The following is a 7,856-nucleotide window of genomic DNA, read 5'->3' on the forward strand; positions in this document are numbered from 1 at the left end:
TGCACCTTCCTGATCAAGTTTCTGGACTAGATTATGCAGTTGCAAAGCAAGTGCATTAAATCTTGGTCCATTTCCTGCCAAACTCCCCAGTATGGTAGTTCTTCCTAAGCTAATCACCCCAGACAACTCATTTGGCTATAATCTCACCTCAGTTGATCACTGTTTCATGGCCAAGTTTACTGCAGTAAACTTCAGAGGTTGACTACCATTTAACCACTGCGTCTTTAACCAAGTTACCACCTCAGTTGTAACCTACCCAGGAAGGACTCTACCCTAGACATTGTTTGGCATCGCTTGTGACACTGTGTGCACCAGTGCACGCGGTGACCACCGTTTTGGCCTGCAGTGCGCGCGTCCAGAGTGTCTTCTTGCTCGGGCCCCTCCTCCGCTCGGCGTCTCAGCGAGCACGGGCATGTCCCCTAGCTTCCTCTCGTCGTCACCGTTCTCCTGGACCACTCTCCCCCTCCGTCCGCTTCCTCACCGACGCAAGCCGACGCTCGCCCATGGGCGCACTGTGGCCGACCGAGCATTAATGGCGCTGTGGCTTCTTCCTTTTCTTGTCCCCGAGCTCCGCTCATCTCCGTGACCTCTGCGGCTCGTCCGCACCCCCCCCCCCCCCCCCCCCCCGTCACGTTCCCGCGCCTCCCCCTGATCGCTGGTCGTCGCCAGAGCCTCGGCCGGACGTGCCCGGCGACACCCGAGCCTGTGCCCCTCGCCCCCGCATATATAAGGAAGCCCCGACACCCTCCAAGCTCGTCACCAGCCTTGCCTCGCTCCACTACCCCTCCCCAGCCTCTCTTTCGAGCTCGAGATCTCCTCGTCGCCTCTGTTGGCCGCCATGGCCGTCGCTCCCCTCCGGCTAAATTAGCCCGAAGCCGAGCCCTCCTCCACCTCTAGCCACCACCATCGCCTTGCCCGCACTCCGGCGACCCTCCTTGTGCCCTTTCCCCCTCGCCGGAGCCTCTCTAGGGCCGTGCCCAGAAGACCACCGCCGCCTCTGCTCCTTTCTGTCGCGTCATCGGGCGCCCATGTAGCTCTTCCTTCGGCGCCATTTCTTTCCTGGATGGATGCGCCATGCCCCGCGAGCCCGCCGGTGGTCTCCACTTGGCCGGAGATCGCCGGAGTCGGCCGCTCCGTCGCCGGCATCGCCCTGCCTCCCGCTCCACTTTTTCCCATCGGGGGAGCAGCGAGGAGGAAGACGACGCCCAGCTAGCCCCCTCCCCTGCGCGGGGGCCCCTTCTGTCAGCTGCTCAAGGCCCGGCCCCGCGCTTGCCAGTGTGGATAAGTGGAAACGTACTCCTGTGAGTACGCTTTCCCTTATCGAAGGCGAATTCCATTTCTACTTCGGGCGAGAATGCGTTTTCCTCTCTGGAAAATGTATTTCAGAAAAGGCGCGCTCTGTTTTTCCTGCTGAGGGCCTGTTTGTGATGATTTTATTACAGATAGGTCCCTGGCAGAAAAACAATTGTATCTTTTCAACCACAACTCCAAATGAGGTGAATCCAACGCTCACTTCTTCGTCTCGTCGATCCCGTTCTGTTGGTCACACTTTCTCCATGTGTTAACATTCTTAAAATGCCCTTTTTGCCCTTGCACGTAAACAGCCCCTCCGGGAGAGAACTGTTTCCGGCAAATCTTTTCGCGGCTTCACCGCACTTCTTCCCGGTGCCTTCTTCACCCCAAGGCAAGCCACAATACCCACTTGCATGATAGTCATGCAGTAGCCATGGTTTTCAACTTGAATATTTAAGAAATGTTTGCTTGTTTAAAATATGGTTATCGTTGTTCCGGTGCTGCTTAGAGTTTCATGTTCACTCTCGTGTTATGTTGTCTTGCACCTGGTTATCTTGTACTAGTTGCTAGTATTCCTTTCATATGCTTATGATTGCTAGTAGTACATGTTGATGTTGGTGATGGCCTTCGGTGCATGACTAACGTCTGTTCCGAGCACCGTCGTTATGCATGTCCCTTTGCATCAAGTTGGTTAAATGATTGCATGGTAGCATTGTTGATATGTCTTGCATGATATTTATTGTTGATGCTAGTGGTCATGCTAGGTTTCTATGAGTAGTGTTGTACTTGTGATATTCATGCTCGTCATTATACTATGCTTAGTTGGATATGATTCATTGTGGATATGGTGGATAGTTATGTTGTACCCTCATGATTATGTTGATATCATGTTCATGTATTGTAATTTGTATCATGTTATTTTATCATGGCTCAGCATATTGCATTCAATTTTAACCGGATTAAATTGAACTTGAACACCTGTTGCCTGAGTCATGGTGCCACCATATCGATGCTGACCAGTGCAACCACGCTTACCTTTATGGGAAGGTCCTAACTGGGTCTATTGTCGTGCCTCTCGCCGGTGCCTCCGACGAGGGAAGGTTATGGGTGTGCGGTACCCTGGCCCGGTAAGCAGACATAACCTTGTGTGCCCGTAGATGGATGATAAGCGCTTTTGTCCCTGTTTGGGACGGGCCACGACTGTGGTCGTTGTGCCTTTGGTAGGCACGGGGCCACCCAGGACTTAGCCCAAAAGGGAGTTGGTCGGAGTGGCCGGGAGAGTGTCATGGCAGTAGATCAGTTTTGTCGGAACGCCGTTGGTCCACCCGAATGGGAGTGTGTGGCCATGGGTTCCGTGGTGTGGGTACAGTGTACTAACCTCTGCAGAGTGTATATTAAATCTATCGATAGTCGCGCCTGCGGATAAGGGCCCAGTTCGTGTCGGTCACACTGTGAGTCAACAGTATTAATAATAATGTGTTCAATAACAACCCCAGTTTGATGAGGAGATAAGTTGGTTGTGATCGCCGGAGTGATCGCCGTTGAGACAAAGTGTTGGTCATGGTTGTGATCGCCGGAATGATCACCATGGTATCGAGGATACCGAGTTGATGGATATTCGTGATGTTGTGTGAAAATCATGGGTAAAGATCAAGCTCCTTGTGGTCATTTAATGATTACTACGGTATTGTTTATACCAAGTTTGATTTGATCCTGAGATGATCGTGTGATGTCCGAGGTTGGTAAGTGATGCATGTGATGGTTACGAGGTAGCCCGAGCAAAATAAATGGTGCATATAGTGTCATCATGTTGCATGCTAGTATCATCAGATTTATATTCTCATATTGTTCTAGCTGTATCATATTGTTGATGCCATGTTATCCTGATGACTTCATGATAATTCATGCTTGACCTGTAATTGCCATGCTGTTGTTTTTCTTGAATGCTTCTGGTTATTGTGAGCTTGCAAGTACATTCAATGTACTGACTGGCGTGTCATGCCAGTTTGCATGTCGTGCCTGGATTGCTTGCTTGTTTGGTGTTGTTCCTGTGTTCGGGAGCTACGATAAGCGTTCCAGCCAGAGTCCCTGCGGATTGGAGTCCATCATCGTTGTTCGTTGTTCCACTGCCAGTAGTTGTTCCGCTGCTTCGAGTTGCTATGCTGCTTGTATAGAGCAAGCGTGGTTGGCGTAGTGTCGCCGTGCCGATGTTATTCACTGTAATATCAGAGACCTTGTATTCATATTCGTGTTGTAATAGAAAGCTGGTTTGTTCTATGCTAAGCAGTGCCGTATTCCAGAAGACTTCTCCTCGATCTCTGGGCTGGAATACGGGGCGTTCCTGTTTTCTTTGAGCCCGGGTGCCACAGGCTTTGTATCAGAGCAGGTCTGGCTGGAGGATGCCCTAGCCCGCGCGAACGATAGAAAGTGGTAGTATAGACCCCAGTTGGTTTGTTGCACTTGATTGTTGCATTTGTGTGTTGCATAGCATGCATATAGATTATTATTTTGTCACAAACGGTTAATCTTGTGAGTGTAGGTGGCATCGTTTTCGGTCCACCGCCTGCACCCTCCTTCTTAGCATGTCTGCTCTTTGGTGTTCGGCATCATCTCTGTCCCACCAGAGTGATGCCCTGGTACCCAGAGTTCCAAACACCATTTGCAGGAGTTATGCTCAGGTATTGCGTAGATTTTTCCGCCACCCACCCATATTATTTCGGTGATAGACTTGTTTCTATCCCGAATCATGCCATCCATCTCGTCCCTCTGGCTACCCTTACTGATCTTGGTTATCAAAAAAGGGCAATGCCAGCGAGCCTTGTTTTTTCACCGCTACCCTACCCAGTCATTCTATTCTTTGGACGTGTACGAATCCCTTTCGTTCGCTTGATGATGGTGTGGTCGTGACTTTTGTGTCTTGCTACTTGATCGTCAAGTCCGTCCTCACCTGTGTATCCATCCAGATCCAGCTACTATTCAGCCAGTGCTTGGTGTAGCTTTGGTTACGCCAACTCCTTCCACACAGGGATATAATTTTCGTGCACACCGCCACATCATATTAGACCGTAATACCGGAGTTTCCGCGCGATTTGTGTGCTTAGGTGTGCATGCATATTATGGTGTGAGTAGCAGTAATATGTGATGATTGCTTGATTAATTATATTAGTAGTATGCTTGTGTGCTTTGTTTTAGTCGTTTCTTTTGTTTCTTTCTTTGGGCCTTCGGTGTTACAAATTTTCCCCCTATTAAAGTTGCTCGTCAGCCGACACCGGACCCGAAGAGTCAGCAAGAAATGCATATATTTGGAAACTCAGCTAAATAGAATGGAATAGTCAGCAGACTGTAGTGAAATTGGAAATAGCTCGTCTGAATACAAAAGAAATCCTGGATGGAATGTCAGTATAAAGTTTGCATTAACGTGCACTCCTCACAACAGTATGGAATTCTCAGCCGACTGCATTCAGATAGGGGGATATTTGATCATGTTACTGGGTGTCAAGTTTCTCTCAGTGTGCACTCCTCATAGCAGAAATGATCAAATCAGCAAGAAGATAAATTGTGTGCAAGGTTGATAGAATATTATCAAAGGTATGGCTCAGATACAAGTTTAATTTTTCATTGAGGATGATTTTGGAACCCGATGTACCTGGAAGCAAGCAAAAATATGGCATGTACTCAGAAAGGAGGACAGTCCTGCAAAACCCCGTTTCATACAAGAAATCAATAACAAAAATATTAAGATGGTTATATATGTGGAAATCGGTCCGCATATCACAATAAGAAGCTTCTGGTGTAAGCAACCCAATCTTCCCTCGCAAGATACCCGAGAAGCTTCCAAGGCAAGATTAATCTATCTTCCTCAGTACGATACATGGATGATTTCCATACAAGGTACTCTGCCTTCTTCAGTAAGAAACCGCAAAAGCTTCCGGCATAAGGTACTGAGTCTTTCCCCAGCAAAGTCTTTAAGGGGGTAAGCTTCTGAAGCACGATACCTAGTCTTCTTCAGCAAGCTGTCCGATGAAAGTTTCGAGCACAAGCCAGCCAATCTTCCTCAGTAAGACATTGGTACAAGGTAGTACGCTGTGAATTAACAGCATATGGCAGTGAATCCCAAGAATCAGATCCACAACATTTTGGTCAGAAGCAAGAATCAGTCAGAATACACGTCTGTCTCGGGAACCAGATTCTCATATATATATATATATATATATATATATATATATATATATATATATATATATATATATATATATATATATATATATATATATATATATATATATATATATATATATGCGGAGAGCATACCACCAAGATCTTACAAGTCACTCGGATGAGGATCTGAGAACCACGTGAGGATGGTTAAGAGAAGAAAGCCAGTATACACCACAGTGTGACAAAGGATTATGAGGATTGACGACATCAATGAGCTCAATACAAGTACCGGTGAACCTGGAAAATGATCCTGATGAGCCCTTGTCCCCTTTTTCTCCAATGACGGCACCACGCCTGTGATCTAAGCTGTTTTTAGCTATCCAGGGTGGATGCCGATTTTTATTTCTCTCTTCAACGACTGTCATGAGTTCTGAGCTGCTTTTCGGCCATCTCATACAGCTGTTGAGTTTCTTTTTGTGACAGTAGCCCAATAGCTGCTTTTTGGCTATTTTAGGGAGCTGCCACCTTCTTCTTATCAACCCGGTCTCATGTTCTGAGCTGCTTTTTGGACGTCCTGAGCCGTGGTTGAGTTATTTCAGTAATGTCCCAGATCTGAGTTGTAAAGACCGTTCTGGTGGCTACTGATTTATTTGCCAATTTCTTGCAAAGGTTCGGATGATCATTTTCCCGCGGTCAGAACTTGAGGGGTGTTGAACCTGCCATTTAATGGGGTACCCTATCAGAAAAATGAGGATAAGCTTGGATTGCGAAAATTGCACCGACAGTACCTATGGTGATACGAAGAAGCAATATGACCCAGCTCTTTCAGCCAAGGATCCAGACCAAGAAAACAATAATGAAGGAGCAAGACTAGTGATGCAGGTATGAAAATTGTTGCAAGACCTGCATGGTGCAGAACCACCGTCAGTCAAGTCTGCAGATATTATCATACAGGTCCAACTCTTATGCTAGCCATGACAGGCGACAATCAAATATTTGGTACGGATCCGATACTCAAGACAGTGGAGCTAGCCAAAATAATTCAGAAATTCTCGTGATAAGTCAGAATCTGTCAGGAAAACGGTTATGCCTCCACTCATTGTTTGGAATCCGAAGGACCTGTATTTAGTGGACAAACCCAATGCAAGGAGTTAGAGCTTGGGTGTCCACTAGAAAAATCTGATCACCACTTCATGAAAGATTGTCAGTGTCGGCTGACACACCCAGCGGAAATCACTCTTGGATTTGTGAGACCAACATATATTTCAGTCGTGAGAATCAATCACTGTCAGCTAAGTCAGCAGATCTAAAAAGAAATTGGAGCATGTATAAGCATGAACAAGCAAGGTAAGATCTGTCAGAATATGGATATATTAAAGCAAACCACCCCACGGGCAGTCAGATAAAAACTTAGTGGGAACAAAAATAAGAAAAAGGATACCCGAGTTGGAAACGGTTTCCTTAAGTCAGTATCTTCATACTTGTTCCCTGAGCAACTAAATCTCGAGGACGAGATTTCTTTAAGGGGGTAAGGTTTGTGACACCCTGATTTTTGGCCCTTTCTTTTTCTTTTGTTTTTCTAAGGTTTTTGCTTGAGTTTTCTTTTTCCGTGGCTTTGTGGTCTGGAAACTGAAGAAGTTGCCCTCTTCATTGTTTCCAGAGTGGCTTGTCATTCCCAAACCCTTCCCTAGGCCCTGTCATTTTCATCCTAGCCCAAATCCCAATATTCTTTTTATTGGGAATATTCCTTTTCTATTAAACGAATAACTCAAATTTGCCCTAGGTTGTGAAGCAACCTTTATTTCCATCACTCCCACAATTCCCAAATAATTCTCATAAATTGTTTGGGTCATATCTTTCTCAAATATGGCAAAATATTTCATTTGTCATGTTTATCATCATGCTCAAATAATTCATTTCCTATTCTGCCCTAAATGTCACATTATGAAGCAAGTGCTATTTTACTTTTCCCAATTGACCTCAAACTCCTTGGACACCTTTTCCTGTCCATATCATTGCCACATCCCAAAATGCAACCTCATTTGCCTAGTAATTATTTAATTACGATTTTCCAAAGTTTCTATCCAGAAAGAAGCTTTGTGAAGGAGGTGCAAGCTAGGCATATCCAAATGAGTTACCATTTTGCATGATCCCTCACATCATCATATCATAGCCTTCCACCAGGGTAGAGCTCATGTCATGCCTCCATGTGAGCTCATCTTCAATTCTTTGATTCTGTCAAAAATTTCAGTTTGTGAAGCAAGTATATTTTATCTTGCTCCATCATGGCTGCCAATTTTTCTAGGCCTTATATTATCCATATAACCTACCTCCACCCATTTTGGGCATGGGTCATCAAGCCATTATTCCTCTAGAATTTTTGCAAGTTTCTATCCAAAGGAGAT

The 7,856-nt window shown here is 45.9% G+C and overlaps 1 long non-coding RNA gene across 1 annotated transcript; it reads left to right on the forward strand.

Moving 5' to 3' along the window:
• Window positions 1-645: 645 nt before the first annotated feature.
• LOC141041608 (uncharacterized) lies at window positions 646-3,576 on the forward strand. Its single transcript, XR_012202268.1, has 2 exons — window positions 646-1,496; window positions 1,605-3,576. It is a non-coding gene; the product is annotated as an uncharacterized lncRNA (long non-coding RNA).
• The last annotated feature ends 4,280 nt before the right edge of the window (window positions 3,577-7,856 follow it).

This window comes from Aegilops tauschii, chromosome 2 (assembly GCF_002575655.3).
Source record: "Aegilops tauschii subsp. strangulata cultivar AL8/78 chromosome 2, Aet v6.0, whole genome shotgun sequence".
Taxonomy (NCBI): domain Eukaryota; kingdom Viridiplantae; phylum Streptophyta; class Magnoliopsida; order Poales; family Poaceae; genus Aegilops; species Aegilops tauschii.